This window comes from Rhinoderma darwinii, chromosome 3 (assembly GCF_050947455.1).
Source record: "Rhinoderma darwinii isolate aRhiDar2 chromosome 3, aRhiDar2.hap1, whole genome shotgun sequence".
Lineage (NCBI taxonomy): Eukaryota > Metazoa > Chordata > Amphibia > Anura > Rhinodermatidae > Rhinoderma > Rhinoderma darwinii.
This window is the reverse complement of record NC_134689.1, coordinates 182,705,153-182,723,578: the sequence shown is the minus strand read 5'-3', so window position 1 is coordinate 182,723,578 and position 18,426 is coordinate 182,705,153. Positions and strand designations below refer to the sequence as shown.

At 40.8% G+C, this 18,426-nt stretch overlaps 1 protein-coding gene across 3 annotated transcripts in view; it reads right to left on the bottom strand.

Moving 5' to 3' along the window:
• The window catches only part of ST7 (suppression of tumorigenicity 7), a 138,335-nt gene that overhangs the window by 83,864 nt on the left and 36,045 nt on the right, over nt 1-18,426 (bottom strand). The gene's annotated exons all lie outside the window — the stretch shown is intronic.

Below are 18,426 nucleotides of genomic sequence, written 5' to 3'. Positions count from 1 at the left end.
ATCTGCCACCAACCACTAAGATGCAGCGATCACTGCATCTAAGAGGTTAATGGCAGGGATCCGGTTCCTGCCATCACAGGTGGATGTTAGCTGTAGCATACAGCTTACATCCACCGCTGATGACTCCGGCTCAGGTCCTGAGCTGGCACCATCTTGTCGTCGGCTATGGAAGCCTTTTAGGTCACACCTCTGGGCGGGGCCTGGAAGGCTTCCGTACTAGGCAGACCGGGAGGCCAGTATTAGGCCTCCGGTTGCCATTGCTGGGGTGCCGATGAGCTGCAAACCCCTTAAACGCTTTTGACCACTTCATTTAGAGCTTCTAAGCCGGTGTCCACCATTTGTCGTATGGATACGGCAAAATGCGGGAAGCACTGGCTTTCCATGACGTATCCATATCACAAATGTTGGGAAGGAGTTAAAAACAGAAGCCATTGAGGAAAAAATAAATAAATAATATTAAGAATAATATACATACATATTGTAGTATATAAACTATATGCAGCCCACTGTCTTATGCAGGCTTATTCCACCAATCCTAGGTAGAAGTATACAGCAGGAATACAAAAACAACTCCCAGAACAATCTGCATGAAAATAATAGTAATTTACAGGAATATTCTGGCTGCAAGACAACACACATTTTACCCATGGGTAAAGAATAGTGTAATTTGAGAATATGAACAGTTGCAGCATATGGCAAGCCTCTAATGACTCACAGTAAGGCTCTGTTCATAGCACATCTGAGCCTTCCGTCAAAAGTATTGCCTGTCCCCATACTGCTAATGTATGCCACTTTAGGCCAAGTTCACAGAGATTTTTTACGCTGATTTTGATGGAGACCGCATCGGAATCAGGGCCAAAAAACTTCTAGAACCTGCCTCCCATTCATTTCAATTGGAGGTGGGGGCGTTTTTTCTCCCCAATGTGGCTTTTAGCCGCTAGCGCTAAAAAAAACCCGGCAAGCTCTTTCTTGCCACCTCTGACCTCCCATTAAAATCAATGGGAGGCAGAGAAAATGGTTTTCGGTGCGTTTTTTACCTGCGGCACTCAATGGCCGCGGGCGAAAAATGTTGCGAAGATCGCGGCAAGGAATTGCAAGCAGGTCAAAATCTTTTTTTTTTCCGCCTGCAAAAAAACTCTGCGTGAACAGGGCCTTACAGTGGCATCGCCCATAAACTACCATTTAAAAACAAAAACATATACTGTACAGGATGCCTCTGCATAGAAAAGCATAGTTGACTATGCTTTTCTATATGACACAAAAAAAAACTAAGGAAGGTTTACCAACGTATACCAGCCTGCCCGAGGCCATAGGGAGCCTCTTTTGTCCTCCGTCGGATCAATGGAGCCCTGTGGATAAATTTGGTGTATACGCCGGGAGCTTTTCCACGCTAAAAAGGTAGGGCTCAAACACAATGTGAACACAACATAAACTGTAAGGTGAACAGACAGTCACCAGTTTATCATTTCCCTATTTCCTACCTAATCTAATAGGCGCTTTGATGCTGATAACTCCTGTGTTGTGGCTTTTTAACCCCTTCCCGCACCTTGGCGTAACTGTACGTCCACGTGAGCAGTAACTTCGCGCACCTGGGCGTACAGTTACGCCCGCGCTTTAACAGTTAACCGCCGCGCGGCACTACACCGCAGCGGCGGTTAACTGTGCAGGTTGTCAGCCCTGCTCTCCCTGTTGCTGATCAGCGGCCTGTCGCCGCTGAAATCGGCAATTAACCCCTTCGATGCGGTGGTCGATTGCGATCACCACATCGAAGAGGTTTACAGCGGATCGGCAGCCCCCCACATGTATTTGCGGGGGCTGGCGATCCTTATCATGGCAACCAGAGGCCAGACAATGACCTCCGGGTTGCCATGTACGGAAGCCTCGGAGGATCAGCCTCCGGCCGGTCCTCCGATGCTTCCTGTCAGTGTGACTGTCACGTCACAATGACAGTTGGAATGCATTACACTACGTGTGTAGTGTAATGTATTCCAGCAGCGATCAGAGCTGCAAGTCTAAGTGTCCCCTAGTGGGACAAGTGAAAAAAGTAAAAAAAAGATAATAAAAATGTTTTTAAAAAGTGTAAAAATAAAAAAGTTAGAAGTGACAAACAAAGAATGCTTTTTTTCCTATAATAAGTCTAAAAATTAACATGTTAAAAAAAAAGTACACATATTTGGTATCGCCGTGTTCGTAACGACCCCAACTATAAAACTGTAATATTATTTTTCCCGCACGGTGAACACCGCAAAAAAAATAAACGAAAAACAGTGCCCGAATCACAATTTTTTGGTTACCAACCCTCCCAAAATATACAATAAAAAGTGATCAAAAAGTCGCATGTACGCCAAAATGGTACCAATACAAACTACACCCCGTCCCGCAAAAAACAAGCCCTTACACCGCTTTTTTGACTGAAAAATAAAAACTTTACGGCTCTCAGAATATGGTGACACAAAAAATAATTTATTTTATAAATAAGTGATTTTATTGCACAAACGCTGCAAAACATAAAAAAATGATATACATATGGTATCGCTGTAATCGTATCGACCCGCAGAATAAAGTATAATGGTAATTTATAGCCCATGGTGAAGGCCATAAAAAAAACGAATAAAAAACATTGTCAGAATTGATGGTTTTTGGTCACCTTGCTTGCCAAAAAATGGAATAAAACGTGATCAAAAAAATTTCTGGTACCCCAAAATGGTACCAATGAAAACTACAGATTGTCCCGCAACGAATAAACCCACACACAGCTCCGGTGGAGAAAAAAAAAAAATTCTGGCTCCCAGAATATGGCGATGCAAAATGTGCAGTGTCCAAAAGCGGATAAGATCGGGCGCCATTTATCAGTGCGACATCGGCCACATATCTGCGGATTATTATTTATTTACTGCATTATTATACCCTCTTATTATGCCCTGATGTACCCCGCACAGATAACAAGTACCCTGATGTACCCCGCACAGATAACATATGCCCCCACATTATAAACTGAAACACCAGTAAAACCCCAAACAGAACAACTACCAAGCTACATCTGCGCCCCAAAAGCCAAATGCCGCTCCCTCCCTTCTGAGCCCTGCAGCGTGCCCAAACACCAGTTTACGTCCACAGATATGGCATCGCCATACCCGGGAGAACCCGGTTAATATTTTATGAGGTATTTGTCTTCAGTGGCACAAACTGGGCATAACATATAGTGCACTAAAATGGCATATGAGTGGAAAATTGTAATTTTCACTCCGCACCATGCGCTGCGCATTAACCCCTTCGCGCACCACAACATAGCATGTCTTAGTGTGGGGGGTGATGTATGGAGCGGGCTCACGTGAAAAATAAAGAATTTAAAACGGCAAAATCGCTGTTTTTTTGGTCCCCTTGGCTCTACCTAAAAATGTAATAAAAAGTGCTGAAAAAGTTGTATGTACCAAAAAATGGTACCAATAAAAAACGACCACTCGTCCCTCAATAAATAAGCCCTCATACCGCTCTATTGACTGAAAAATAAAAAAAGTTGTGGCTCTTGGAACGCGGGGAGGAAAAAACTAAAAAGGAAAAGAAAAAAAATGGATGTCCAGAAAGGGTTAATTACTTTCTAATGAAAAACCATTTGTGACCACACGTGGGGTATTGCCGTACTCGGGAGAAATTGCTTTACAAATGTTGGGCAGCTTTTACCCCTTTTATCTTTTGTGAAATTGAAAAAAATGCAACATTTTAGTGGAAGAAAAGTTGATATTTATTTTCATGGCCTAGTTCTAATAAATCCTGCAATAGACTTAGATTCTTTAAGTGGTGTAATTTCCACTTTTGGGGGGGGTTTCCACTGTTTTGGCCTCTCAGGGGCTTTGCAAATGCGACATGGCACCCAAAAACCATTTCAGCAAAATTTGATCTCAAAAAGACAAATAGCGCTCCTTCCCTTCTAAGCCTTGCTGTGGGTCCAAACAGCAGTTTATTACCACATATGGCATATTTCCGTAATCGGGAGAAATTGTTTTACAAATGTTGGGGTGCTTTTTATCCTTTATTCCTTGTAAAAATTAAAAATGGCTACCTTTTTTCAGAAAAAAAAGTCGATTTTTACCTTTACAGAATAATTCTAATGAATTCAGCAAAACAACCGTGGTGTCAAAATGCTAACTTTACCCCTAGAAAAATTCCTTGATGAGTGTAGTTTCCAAAATGGGGTCACTTTCCGGGGGTTTCCACTATTTTGTTCCCTCCAGGGCAATTCAAATGCGACACGGCACTGAAAACTGTTCCAGCAAAATCAGAATTTCAAAATCCAAATGGTGCTCCTTCCCTTCTGAGTCTTGCTTTGGGTCCAAACAGCAGTTTATTACCACATATGGGGTATTGCTATAATCAGGAGAAATTGCTTTACATATGTTGGGGTGTTTTTTCTCTTTTATTCCTTGAAAAAATTAAAAATTTCTACGTTTTTTTCAGAAAAAAAGTAGGATTTTCATCTACAAACTAATTCAAAAAAATGTATCAAAAAAACTGTGGGTTCAAAATGCTAATTATACCCCTAGATAAATTCCCTGAGGGGTGTAGTTTCCAAAATGAGGTCACTTTTGGGCGTCTTTATTGTTTTGGCCCCACAAGACCTCTTCAAACCTGACATGGTACCTAAAATATATGCTAAAAAAAAAGGAGGCCCCAAAATCCACTAGGTGCTCCTTTGCTTCTGAGGCCGGTGTTTCAGTCCATGACCGCACTAGGGCCACATGTGGGGTATTTCTAAAAACTGCAGAATCTGGGCAATAAATAATAAGTTACATTTCTCGGGTAAAACCTTCTGTGGTATAGAAAAAAAATGTATTACAAATGAATTTTGTAAAAAAAAAATGAAATTTGTAACTTTCACCTCTACTTTGCTTTAATTCCTGTGAAACGCCTAAAGGGTTAATACACTTTCTGAATGCTGTTTTGAATACTTTGAGGGGTGCAGTTTTCAAAATGGGGTGATTTATGGGGACTTTCTAATATATAAGGCCCTCAAAGCCACTTCAGAACTGAATTGGTCCTTGTAAAAATCGCCTTTTGAAATTTTCTTGAAAATATGAGAAAATCGCTGCTAAAGTTCTAAGTCTTGTAACGTCCTAGAAAAATAAGAATGTTCAAAAAACGATGCAAACATAAAGTAGACATATGGGTGATGTTAACTAGTCACTATTTTGTGTGGTATTACTATCTGTTTTACAAGCAGATACATTTAAATTGAGAAAAATGCTAATTTTTGCAAATTTTCTCCAAATCTTGGTGTTTTTCACGAATAAATATTGAATTTATCAACCAAATTTTTTCACTAACATAAAGTACAATATGTCACGAGAAAACAATCTCAGAATCGCTTGGATAGGTAAAAGCATTCCGGAGTTATTACCACAAAGTGACACATGTCAGATTTGAAAAATCGGCTTCGTCCTGAAGGCCAAAACAGGCTCAGTCCTGAAGGGGTTAAAAAACGTTTATTATTTCCAAAGTTATGTTCATTTTTTAGTCTTATGCTAATTTTGTCTTAATGGCCAACTGGGCGGTTATTTTCTTTTTACCATGTGGGCGTTGTATAGAAAACTGTATGACACTGACCAATCAGCGTCATACACTTCTCTTCAGTCCAGCCGAGCGTGATTTCCTGCCGCGACTTCGTCCTGGCACGGCTGGAGGCGATGTATGGTCCGTCTTCCGTCGCTTTGGTGAAGGACCTTCGGCAGGAAGTCACATCACAGCGTGACCTCGCGATTCTAGCTGAGATCACTCCGGGCTGTGAATCACGCTTGGCTGGACTGAAGAGAAGTGTACGACGCTGATTGGTCAGCGTCATACAGTTTTCTATAAAACGCCCACATGGTGAAAAGAAAAGACGACGCTAAGTTGGCCATTAAGAAAAAATTAGAATAAGTAAAAAAGAATATAACTTTGGCAATAATAAACGTTTTAAAAAAACAAAAAAAAAAACAGGAGTTATCAGCATCAAAATGCCTATTAGATTTGGTAGGAGATAAGGAAGTGACAAACTGGTGACAGAGCCCCTTTAAGGAATATAGGTCGAGTCAAGATTTAGAGATGTCCAACTTATCCTTAGTATTCAATATTAGCTGAAACCATAAAAATTATTTTATGGTCCCTTTTTGTTTCTGAACAGGAGTCACATAGAATTTACCACTATACACATAAAAGTACATTAGACACTCAAGGTATTACAAAATCTGGGACAGTTGTATCGGGTTGATCAGATCAGCAGCGTCATGCTGCCCTATTAGAGTAAAGGCCCAAATACATGGTCAGATGATTGGCTGAACGAGCGTTCATTAAGAACATTCGTTCCTAATTGCCCCATGTAAACATGCAGCAATCAGCAGACAAACGATTGCATCTTTTACGCGGTCAAAACCATAGTTTATCGGCAGCACATTTCCGTGGAGAATATACAAACTGTACGGGGATGAATAATCGTATTACACGCAGCAGATTTATTGCAGAAATTTAAATGCTTGCTGCAGAAACTCAATTCAAATAAATGGAACCGATTTTCAGTCTCAGAAATCTCTGCAACAAGCTTGTCATGTGTGAATATACCCTTAGAGCCCCTACAGATATGCTGGTGGGTAAACCGTGGCAAAAACTGTATACTTAAGTCCATTAAAGGGGTAATCCCATCTCTGACATTTATGGCATAGCCTCAGGATATGCCATAAATGACCGATAGATGCGGTCCCCACTTCTAGGACCCACATCTAGCTCTAGAATGAGGCCCCCTGATCACCCATCTTACCTCCCGCTGTTGCTGGGCTCCAGCTACTGAGTTTCGAGGTGGCCGGGAGTATGGAAACAGCAGAGCTACGCTTTTTCCGTAACTTCGATTGAGGTGAATGGGAGTAACAGAAACAGTGTAGCACAGAGATGGTGTTTCCGGAACTCAGGAGCTATGGAAACAGCGTAACTTTCTATGCATCACAGTTTCCGGAACAGCCACCAACTTCTTCTGGGAGTTACAGAAACAGCGTAACTCAGTGGTTTCTGTACTCCCGGCCACCTCATTTACGACATATCCTCTCAATATGTCCAAGATGGAAAAACCCCTTTAAATAAATCATAGAACTCAGAGTCAGCTACTGCTTTCATTGGTGCATTTATTTTAATAATTTTGGGAGTTCTAGCACTAACCTTCGCACATGTTGCGTTGCTACGTACTGTACATGGTGACCTTAGGCTAAGCTCTGCGCCGGCAGCCCTGCTTGCAAATCCTTACACATGATAAAGTAAGAAAAACCATGGAAGGGTTCTAGGTTTGAAGCAATCCCTTTTGCTCAGAAGGATATTCAATTGAATTTTACATAGAATTTTGTACTAATCTACCTTCAGAAAACTCCTTGTATGACATTAAAAAAAACAGTAGCTTCAACTATGGTAATTTTACTATTGTGAGGATTGTATGAGGACGTTTCTTAGTGTGAACTCTCGCATGCTAGAAGGTATTAAAAAGCACATCCTATTGAAGAGAGCGGCCCATGTTCGCCTCCAGTTTACATACACAGACCGCTTCTCTGGTGAATTTTGCTAGGGATCGCTTCAGAGATGCTGAAGAGCCACAGATGAAAGCTGGATTAAGTGATCCGTGTCATACATTGCTCTCAATTACACGATGAACTTTCATAGTCTGTCCTCATTTGTGTGTAACCAGATCAAAATGCAAATCAAAAGAGAATATTTTTATTTCACATAAAGACATGAGCAGTTTTTTTTATAATCCAAAACAGATGGCACATTGGATTATGTATTCTGATGCAATTTTTTAGACAACAGTACAATTAGAAATAGATCTACGGCCTCAAATCTCTAAAGGGTTCTCTGGTTTCCAATGTCCATTATAACAATCTATTAGCGAAAGTGTCAATCCCAGCCCCTCCCCATATTTAATTTCCAAAATGAAATAAAGGCAAGACTGAATAAAGAAGAGAATAGAAAATTAATCTACTAAACCCATTAATTTGAAGAACTCGTGACAAAAAGCAATATATTACAAAATGGTGTTGAGGGCTTAACCTTCTAACAGTTTATTCCAAGCTCTGGTCGGGCTACAGGAAAAGGACATTACAGTGGGCAGTGTGACTGGAGAGGGAGCTGCTACTCTAAGGGCTCTAACATAGCCAGAGATTTTGGTCTTGATTAAGAGCCAATAATCCAGGCTTTAAAACCAAAGCCTGAGCAGGTTGAAATGGGAGCTGCATACACTGTATTTGGAGCTCTCACTTCAGCCTGTGTGAACATTAGATAGAGGGAGCAGCAGGGGACATGCTAGCAGCGTGCAGGGAGAGGAGGGGGATCTATGATCCTTTTTCGGTCCCTGTATGGTTTTAGATGACCCCAGGGGAGCGGTAACATGGACTTTTATTCATGATTACAACCCCCCCCTTATCAAATTAAATATTAAAAATAATTCTTACTTTTTGAGATACAGCTGCTCTGTATCCTGTATTATGCGATGGATCTGGCACTTCCGGGATATTTTGCTGTTCTGCTCCTATGACAAGAGTATATAATCCAAGTATTGGAAGCCAAAACCAGTAGTGGATCCGAAACACTAAAGTAGTACAAAACTTTATTTTATACTTTCTCTGTATATGACCTACTCCTGGTTGATATTGATGCAAAATAATGACCAAATACTGCCACGTGAAAGCGGCTTTAGGGTGTGTTCACATCAGCGTTGGGCTTCCGTTCGACCTTTCCGTCGGATGAACAGAAAGCCAAACCGAAAGCATAGCTTCAGTTTACATTACCATTGATTCCCTCTGACGGAAAGGTAGAACGGAAACCATAAGGCCTCCCACACACAAGCGTGTTTGGTCCGTGACATACGGTCCGTAAACCGGCCACATTTCCCGGACCGAACACACTGCAGAAAGCTGGGCTCCTAGCATTCTAGTTATCGATGACGCTAGGTGTCACTGCCTCGCTGCGGGTTATAGATATCCCGATTACAAAACGTAAGCACTTCCCACACTGCGCTACGCTATTGATTCAGTCAAAATGACGGAACCCTTGCACAACGGAGACAAACGGAAACCATTGGACCCGGATCCGTCACCATTGAAAACTTTGTTTTACGTTTGTGTCAGTCAGGGTCCTGTTCCAAAGGAAAACTCCAACGGAATGGCGGAACGGGACCGTAGTGCAAATGTTAACGAAGCCTTAAGTGAATGAACCCTAATTCTTAAAAGGCTACACCTTAAGGGCTCATTCAGACGAGCGTGTATCTCGTCCGTGTGACGGCTGTTACATTGAAAAGCCATTGTTTTATTTCAATGGGGCCGTTCACACGACTGTAGTTTCAACGGAGCGTGTGAAGGGTCGGTGAAAATAATAGGACCTGTCCTATTTCCCTGCGTGTCACACATCCCTCCATAGACTCTAGTCTATGGGGATTCATCACAACGCGTTCCGCACGGGTGCAACTTGGATGTGAAAAACTGCAGTTCTTCACGTCCGAGGTTAGATACGCTTGTCTGAATGTAGCCCTAGGCCCTGTTAAGTTTTTTGCAAGTATAAAAAAAAAAATCTCCCTCAGAATTCCTAAAGGAATTGCCTGCATGTATTTTTCTGCATTTTTCATCCGCGGCCATTGAAGCTAATGCAAGGACCGCAGGCAAATAAAACACAGCTAAAAACGGTCAGAAATTAGCGCCGCAGGTTTTTTCTGCCTCACATTGATTCAATAGGAGGTTAGAGGCCGAAACTGCTTCAAGAAAGGACATGCCGTTTTTTTCCAAGCGAGCAGCCAAAAGCCGCCCGTGAAAAATATGCCTCTGCCTCCCATTGAAATCAGTTTTTTGGCGCCGATTCCGTTGCAGTTTCTGCGTCAAAATCAGTGCCAAAAAAAAGCTCAGCGTGAACTGACCCTTTAAAAAAAACTTTTTAAAAATTAAATCTGTGTTTTGTGATTTTAAGCAGCTGTAGAATAGAAATTCTATGTATCCTGTATATATTGAAGCTGTATCGTTCTGTCGATTCCGTCGATTCAGCTGAACGGTCGTTGTGACGGATCTGTTTAGGCGGGAGTGGTTTTTGATGGCAGAAATTGCGCTATATAGACTGTGCTGTTCTGGCTGTAAAAACACAGGGAAGCTTGACAAAAACCCTGATTGCAGATGTAAACAAAGTCTAAGGACTCTTTAACATGAGCCTATCAGAGTTGCAGCTGCAAAAATAGATTGTTTTTTTAATCAATATGAATGTCCGCGTCTCAAATTTTTCTCCTCTGCAAGCCCTTCTTGGTTTGCCTTTTAAAAAAACAAACAAAAAAAAAAACAGACAGCGCACGTATGAGAAATTCATTCATGCCTCTGCACAAGTTATGCTATGTTGCTAAGAAGCCAGCCCAAAATAAAGCATTAGGTGGCCAAACCAAAACACAGCAAAACTGAAATCTTGGACCAGATTTCTGAAACAGCCTTTGAATGTAAACCAGAGCTCTTCCATTCATTGACAGCTAGCAAAGACCTTGAAAATAGTACAGAATTAATAAAAGCATATTAGAAAGTTGTACCAGTTATACAATCATTAAACATAACCTTACATTGGTCTACATTAAAACTCATTTTCATATTCTGCACCCCGGCCTCCCCCAGCATTACCTCCATATTATCTTCTTCTGTCAATTACCCTTCACAGCTAAGTACAGTCTGCAAATTGAATCGATCGGTCTCAAATCTTACTATGAAACTATTTACTTATAATTAAAATTATCTATATACTTAAAAAGGACCTGTCACCATGCCTGAAATGTCTGTTTTAGTAAGAACTTGTTCCAGAATTGTCGTTTCATGGGGAATACATGTTTTCTTAGAATTCGGTTATTCCTCCTAGGAATTTATGAATGGACAACTAGGCGTTACCAGTTGGGGGGGGAAGGGGGGGAGGGATCCATACACCGACTGACAATGTCCAATCAGTGCCGACAGTGCCAGGATGTGCAGGGACACGCCCCTTTGACACAGGAATGGTTACACCCAGATGTTAATTTATTCATAAATGTTCAGGAGGAATAACAGAGGAACCGCACAACAGTTATGTTAGGCCTTATTCACACGAGCGTGTCCAGTTTGCATCTGTGAAAAGGGACAGTTTTTCATCAAAATGAATGTCCTTTTCTTCGTCCGTGTGTCATCCGTTTTTCTGCTATGCAATCACTTCCCGGTTTCACTTTTCTTTAGCAACTGATTCGTGAAAAACGGACAGTGCACGGATTGTAGTCTGTGGGCTGCTTGCTTTTTTAACGCACCCATAGACTTCACTGGGTGTCTGGTTTGCAAAAATAGACCAGAATAGAGGACAAACTCAGTTAAAAGAAAGTGGGTGTGAATAGTCCCATTGACTCGTAAGGGTCAGGGTCTTGTCTTAAAAACGGACAGCAAACTGACGAGATTTACATTTGAGTGAAAAGGTGCTTCAGAACGGTTATTTCATGGGAGAATATCAGTACTTGCTAAAACAAACATGTCAGAAGTGGCGACAAGTCCGCATTAAAAGTTAAAGTGGGTACAATGATGTTGGCCAGGTTTTGAAATCCCCCCCTATCCTTGTGATCGGTGGGAAAAGTGGTGACCAGCTATACCATGTATAGCAAACAAAGTATTACAAGGGCAGACATTCAAATGAAAGGCCGGCTAGGTAATACAAGTACAGGCCAGGCCCGACAGATTGGAACCCGCTGATACGTAGTTGCTCACCACTCTGGCTTATACAGGGTGGTCTCCAGTGCGGGACCCCACCCTATGACACAGATATACCATAGGGATAGGGTTGTCTAAATGAGACAAGCCGAAATAGTTTCAGCTTACAGCACAATTACATCAGTTACCATAGTAACAGATGATTGACACACTGATGTACAATATTTCCGCTCAGGTAAGTGAATGGAGCAGGCAGAAATGCATTGCAAAGCAACCAGCGCGGGTGACTGGAGATCTGCTTTACAAGTATGTTGTCATATTACCATGTTAGAGTACCATCTTTTATCCCAGCAGGGTTCTAGAAGATTCGAAAAAAATCAGCACCATTTTTGTCCATGGGCTGTGTCTGGTATAAGAATGAACAGCATTATTAGGCCCCTTGCACACTGGACCGAAATGCTATAGAATTTCAGTCTGGACATTCTGCAGCGAATTACAGTTGTAGCAAAGTAGATGAGATTTGGACAAACCTCATCTACAATCTGCAGAATACAAGTGCGGAAATTGACCTGTGGCACAAATTCTCAAATTGCAGCATTTGAATTTATTTTGTGTACAAACTTTGGAATTTCCAGCATTTCCATCCCGTGTGCAGGGGCCTTACTGGTATTGCTCCCATTATAAACTTGAGCGGTCTGAGAATGTTTGCGGCACCGCAGAAAATTCTAATCTTTCTGCTCTAGTGCAAATCTGGCCGGATATCTGCAGGGGATATAGGATATACCTGTGCAGGGGATATGAATTCTCTGAAGCTTTCCAGATCATTTAGTAGTGTAGGATCTCGAAAAGGTAAATATCTGCAGTCACGGGGAAAGAACGTAGAGGTCTGGACTGGCCATTCTAACACCTTGACTTCTTTAGACATTCCGATTCTATCTGCTGGTGTCCTTGGGATTATAATGCTCCAATGACCCAGTTTTGGCCTGACCTAAGCTGCTGGACAGATGGCCTTACATTTTTCTCAAGAATATTCGGGTATGAAGTAGAGTTAAGCGTTGTCTCAATGACTGCAAGTTTCCCAGATCCGATGACTGCAAAGCAAGCCTAAATCATCACCCCCTCCACCACAATTCTTGACAGGAGTGGAGTTGGTAAGAGGTATTAGTGGCGACATGCGGCGTCTGGTTTTTGCCAAACATGGCGCTAAGCATGGTGACCGAACATCTCCACATTGGTCTCATCAGTTTAGAGGATATTGTTCCAGAGCTTTTGTGGTTTGTTCAGTTATAATTTTATAAAGTTGTGCTACCTTTATCTTTTTGGAGAGAAGGGGCTTTTTCCTAGCCACCCTTCCATGAAAGCCATACTTGTTCTGTCTTTTTTCTATTTGTACTGTCAAACATTTAATGGGCTCACAGAGGCCTGTAGGTCACGTGATGTACCGCATGGGTTTTTCTTTCGATTTCTGAGAATTAACCGCTTCCCGACCGCTCACTGTAAATTCACATCGGCGATTGCTGGGCTCTGTGCAGCACCGACGTGAATTCACGGTGGGTGTTAACGGAGACCCCGATCGCTCTGAGTGGCACTAACACACGGATCTCGCCGTTAACACCTGCCACTGGTCCCGGAGACATGATCGGGACCTGATTGGTTTAGGTCCCGATCATGTGACATTGCAGGGAACGTTTTTTGTAGCAACAAACTTTCCCGGCATCGATCGTGGGTACAATGGTATCTCGTATCGTATACCATACAATGGCCTCCGAGACTGACATGCATGGACTGATAGGCTTCCTGTCACAGTGACTCTCAGAATCATACTGACAGTTATAATACATTACACTACATAGGTAGTGTAATGTATTATAGCAGCGATCAGAGCTGCAGGTCTTCAAGTCCCCTAGTGGGAGAAAAAAAAAGTAAAAAAAAAAAAAGGTTAATAAAAATGTTTTATAAAAGTGTAAAAATAAAAAAGTTATAAAGTTGAAAAAAAACAAAAAACTGACTTTTCTTATAATAAGTCTTTTATTATAGGAAAAAAAATGAAAGCGTACATATATTTGGTATCACCGCGTTCGTAAAGACCCAAAACTATGTTATTTTTCTTGCAGGGCGAAAATAAATAAAAACCAGAATCGCTATTTTTATTGGTCACCAATCCTCACTAAAAATAGAATAAAAAGTGATCAAAGTGTCGCATTTCCCCTGAAATAGTACCAATAAAAACTACAACCCGTCCTGCTAAAAACAAGCCCCTTACACAGCTTTTTTTACTGAAAAAAAAAAAGTTACGGCTTTCAGAATATGGAGACACAAAAAATACATTTATTTTATAAAAAGTGATTTTATTGCGCAAACGCTGCAAAAAAAACAAACAAAAAAAAAAACTATATACATATTGTAGCGCCGTAATCGTATCAACCCGCAGAATGAAGTAAAATTTTCATTTATAGTGCACGGTGAAGACCGTAAAAAATAAAGCATTTAAAATGCCAAAATTGCTGTTTTTTGGTCACCTTGAGGCTAAAAACAATTTTTTTTATAAAAGTGATCAAAAAGTTGTATGGACCAAAAAATGGTACAAATAAAAACGACAGCTTGTCCCGCCAAAAATAAGCCCTCACACCGCTCAAATCGACCACAAAAATAAATTATGGCTCTCAGAATGTGGTGAAACAAAAAAAATTTTTTTTTTTTTTAACAAATTGTTTTTTCTTTGTAAAAGTAGTAAAATATATATATAAAAAATGAAATTTGGCATCAACGTTATCGTATTTAGCCGCAGAATAAAGTTAAGTTGTCGTGTTTACTGCACAGTGAAAGCCGTAAAGACGAAACCCAAAAAACAATGGAGGAATCACACGTTTTTTTCCTGTTTCAGCCGGCAAACAATTTAAGTTTCAGCTTCCCAGTACATTATATGGTACTTTAAATGGTGTCAGTAGAATCTCCTCCCACAAAAATTAAGCCCTCACACCACTCTATTGGCGGAAAAATAAAAAAAGTTATGGCTCTTGGAAGGCGGGGAGTGAAAAACTAAAATGGAAAAGTAAAAAAGGATCCGTTCTGAAAGGGTTAATTAATTTAGAATGAAAAAGAACTTATGACCACATGTGAGGTATTGCCGTAATGGGGAGAAATTGCTTTACAAACTATTGGGGTGCTTTTTCTACTTTATGAAACTCCTGTAATATTAATTTTCAGGGCCTACATCCACTAAATTCGGCAAAAGAACCTGTGGGGTCAAAATGCTCGCTATACCTCTAGAAAAATTCCTTTAGGGGTGTAGTTTCCAAAATAGGGTCACTTTTTTGGGGGGGGGGGCGGTTTCCATGGTTTTGGCACCACAAGACCTCTTCAGTCCTGACATGGTGTCTAAAATATATTCTAATAAAAAGGAGGCCTGAAAATCCACTAGGTGCTCCTTTGCTTCTGAGGCCGGTGCTTCAGTCCATTACCGCACTAGGGCCACATGTGGGATATTTCTAAAAACTGCAGAATCTGGGCAATAAATATGGAGTTGCGTTTCTCTGGTAAAACCTTCTGTGTTACATTTGCAAATTTCACCTCTACTTTGCTTTAATTCCTGTGAAACACCTAAATGGTTATGAATCTTTCTGAATGCCGTTTTAAATACATTCAGGGGTGTCGTTTTTAAAATGGGGTGAGTTATGGGGGGTTTCTAATATATAGGCCCCTCAAATCCACTTCAGAACTGAACTGGCCCCGGTAAAAATAGTCTTTTGAAATTTTCTTGAAAAGATGAGAAATGGTATTACGATCTGTTTTACAAGCAGATACATTTAAATTTAGAAAAAAAAAAATGCAAATTTTTGCAGATTTTCTCTTAAATTTGGTGTTTTTCACAAATAAATACGGAATTTAAATCGGCCAAATTTTTAGTACAATATTGCTTGGATATGTAAAAGCATTCCAGTTATTACCACATAAAGGAACACGTCCGATTTGAAAAAAATAGTGTATGTCCACAAGGCCAAAACCAGCTCAGTCCTGAAGGGGTTAATTGCTTTGACCTTAGATTGAATTTACTGGGACATACACTCCTTTAAAATTGGTAAGTGTCTTGAAGACTCGCCATTTGTAAACAATCCTACTATCTGTAAAATGGTGAATTTCAGATTGCTTGGACATGGCCTTCTCAGAAGTCATGGCTGATGTCCTTTCTTCTTGTCATGATGCAGATAGACACCGGAGTGCCGAAAACACCAAAATGGCAAAAGTTCTGCTTTAAGGAGGCTCTATCGCCAGATTATAAGTGCCCTGTCTCCTACATAATGTGATCGGCGCTATAATGTAGATAACAGCAGTGTTTTTTATTTTGAAAAACCATAATTTTTAAGTTATGAACAATTTTAGATTTATGCAAATTCGTTTCTTAATGACCAACTAGGCGTTTAACTTTTTACCAAGTGGGCGTTGTAAAGACAAGTGTATGATGCTGACCAATCAGTGTCATAAACTTCTCTTCATTCATTCCCAGTTTATTCCACTGCACAGCGTGATCTCGCGAGATCACACTGTGACGGGACTTCATCGGAGCCATAGAAGACTGAACAGACATCGCCTCCAGTCGCTGCAAATTCGGATAAACTTTCTGGCACGGCTGGAGGCAATGCCTGTTGACTCTTCCATCGCTCCGGTAAAGGACCTGTGGGAGGAAGTCCCGTCACAGTGTAATCTCGCGAGATCACGCTGTGCAGTGAAACAAGCTGGGCTGGAACAATGAGAAGTGTATGACGCTGATTGGTCAGTGTCATACACTGCTCTGTACAACGCCCACTTGGTAAAAAGTAAAAACATGCCCAGTTGGTCATTAAGAACTAATTAGCATAAATCTAAAATTGTTCATAACTTGCTCAAAAATTATCGTTTTTCAAAATAAAAACCACCGTTACCTATATTATAGCGCCGGTCAGATTATGTAGGAGATAGAGCACTTATAATCTGGTGACAGAGCCTCTTTATGGCTGGGTTCACACACTGCAGTCAAAGTGCTTTTTGCTACAACCGCAGCAAAACACCACCATTTAGCGAAGGTTTTAATAAAATTGCCGCAAAATGGCACAGTTTTGCCACTGGCTGCAGCAAAAGGCAAATTTTAACCACGATGTGTGAACCCAGCCTTATAGGAGGCAGTCTTCTGGATTATTAACCAATCTTCTGCATTTTATTAGTAATACCTGGCTGCTAATTACTTTCTTAATGATTTCGGAAGTGGGAAAGAAGTACTCGACCGTTGGTTTTTGGAAAAAATGACTACATATTGATATTTTTGTCAGAGGTTGTTTATAAAAGTTGGTGAGACCCATACAATTGGTATTTAGGACCTGATCATTTCTTAATACAGTCTATATTTTGATTTAAATTTCTCCTTTGGTTCTCTATTCAGCAAATTTAAAAACTAGCATTTTATTAATATGTATCCAGATCTGTTTTCACTTGTGCTGCGATCTAGAAACAGTCAACAAGCTGCTGATGGAGATTCTATATTTATGATGTGCCTGTATTTTGTGCTTTGGTTGCTATGGATCGTAGGCCTGAATGGCTTATTAACACCTTAATACCCAACGCAGGTATATTATATTCAGACTATTTAGATGAACTGAACGGCGGCGTCTAGTAAAAGTTATACAAGCCATCATTAGAAAAAAAATAAAAATAGTCACACAATCCACCAGAAGTAGCAAGCCTGCTTATGTATGCTCCCCGAGGAAACGTAATAAAAATGGCAATTAAGCTGCATTACAAAGATACTAGATCTACAAATGAGTCTAGTCTACGTAGATGACCAAGAAAAGTAAGATTCCAGTAATATTCTTATTCCCAAAACCGTAGAATAACAGAAATAAATATGAATATTTTATAATAATGTTGATTGGAAGTTGCTTAATTCTATAAAGATCCTTTTTAGGTTGCAGGTAATGCATTTGAGCTCCCCCCCCTGCGTTCTCCTGCCATGCTAGAATGAGCACAATGATAGCCCCCTCCTCTTTATTAGCAATCTGGTTACCGTGGAAACAGCTAGCGGCAGAGAGCAAACAGATAGTATGTCTGTAGCTTTATCAGAAAACCATGTGCAAAAGATAAAAGGGAACACTATGTACAGAGGATACTGCAAGCAATGGAATCATCCAGAAGTAATGCTGCACAGACAGGATTTTATACCTACAGTAGCCATTGCTACCAGTCCAGCAGCCTCCTCTCCTCCGTCCAGCTACTACTTATCGACATGGAAATACAATTGCGGCTATGACCGCAGACCAAGAGTCTACTTTCCAAGCCTTGACAAGAGAAAACCCAACAAGGCACCTGTCCTTGAGCTGCACTGAATGCAGAAGTGGGAAGCAGTGATTGATGGATTGGTGGGGAGGTGGTCCATGCTACTACAACACCCATCAGTCTACTTGTATGCACAGCCATGTATGTATCAAACTACAAGAAAAGGCCTACAAATAACTACACGTAAAGAAATGACACCTATCTTCCCAATTCTGTACTATATAAAATGTTCCCATTATTATAGTAAAATGGTATACTTGGCACTGGATTGAATCCTCTTGACCGGTGAGAAGTGACCTGAGTGGTCATCTGTACGTACATCTTATTGAGATGACTGGCATGTGGCAAGGTCAGAGCACTGGGTGTCTGTGAAGGACTGCTCTGCCCACACATCATAGGCTGTGCACCTGCAGGTTTCCTTGCAGCACCAGGTCTG